Below are 1,440 nucleotides of genomic sequence, written 5' to 3' on the forward strand. Positions count from 1 at the left end.
GAGTTAAAAACGTGCAAAAATACCGCTGAAGGATTTAAAAATAAAACATAAAGTAGAAAAATAAAAAATCAAGCATAAATCTCGAGGACGGTTAGTTTCTGTCAGCAGTTTCATGTCAGGTAACACACACCCAAACATACGACACGAAACGTGATGACATCTGACTCTGTGACTCATTCACAGCATCTGGAGAAGAAGCTACAATCAAACTTCCTGTTATTGCGGTTACGTTCGTTTCATCCAGAGGAAACACAACGAGTTTGTGTTTCATTCTTTCACCTGATCGCGACTGTGAAACGGAGAGTATCATAAAAGTAAAAGTAGTCATTACTTAAGTACTGTACTCGGTTCTAAGGTACTTGTAGTTTACTTTCATTTTCTGCTAATTGAACGTGATGGACACGTAATCTACACACAGTTATTAGCTAATCAAAAACATTATTCTGAAACTTGTCTCATTTTAATACTTGTGCCAGTAGATTACTTTGAGTGTTATTCAACCCCACTGGATGAAAGTACTTACTTAATATACTAAGTTTACTTATGAAGTTTTAATTAACTTTTAATTTATTTAAACAGATCTATCTTTGTTTTATTTCTGTTCTCCTCTGTACTTCTACTACTTCGGATGGAAATATTGCACTTTGCACTTCGTACCTTTTATTTAAAATCTTTGTTTATTGTTTTGGAAATTTCAAAATAAAAGTTTTTTTGTTTAATTATCAAAGAAAGTATCAGCAGTATCCAAGCAGTTAAAAAAAAAACCAAAAAACGTGATAAATACAAAAATTAGTCATTTTTTATGAGTTTACATAATGACTTTTACTTTACTTGTGCCATTATTTACGACTTTTACTTCAGTAAAGAGTCTAAATACTTGTTTTATCACTTAAAACAGATAATCAGTATAAAATATTTGTGCAACATAATTTTTCATGTAAAATATCCATAATTAAGGCAAATGGTTTTAAATGAGCCCAGCAATTTTTCTGAACCAATTTTCTACACTTTATTTATTTTTACACTTCACTTCAACTCCATTGCAAGACAAAAAATCCTGTTAATACCATTTTGCCTAAATGAAAGTGTAAAGCCTGCTGTTTGTTCTAACATACTGTCTGTCACTTTAATCTGTAAACGACAGTATATAACTGCTTTGTGATTTTATTGGGAAAATACATGATTTCATATTTTATTTTAAAAATCTCATAGTGCAGTGAAAGTATTTCAAATTAAGTGCAATTAGAGAAACAAAACTTTAAAAACATCAACAAATGAAATGTACATTTTGAGTGAAGCATTATTGTTATTATCTCACTTTCATATACCCAATTTGATTTTTCTGTTTATTATTTTATTAATACAGCTTTCTTCAGTTGTTATTGTGCAAGAATCATTTATACTGTGCATACTATAAACATATACATATATATACAGCAG

Source organism: Pundamilia nyererei, unplaced genomic scaffold (assembly GCF_000239375.1).
Source record: "Pundamilia nyererei isolate P.nyererei 1_Seehausen unplaced genomic scaffold, PunNye1.0 scaffold00061, whole genome shotgun sequence".
Lineage (NCBI taxonomy): Eukaryota > Metazoa > Chordata > Actinopteri > Cichliformes > Cichlidae > Pundamilia > Pundamilia nyererei.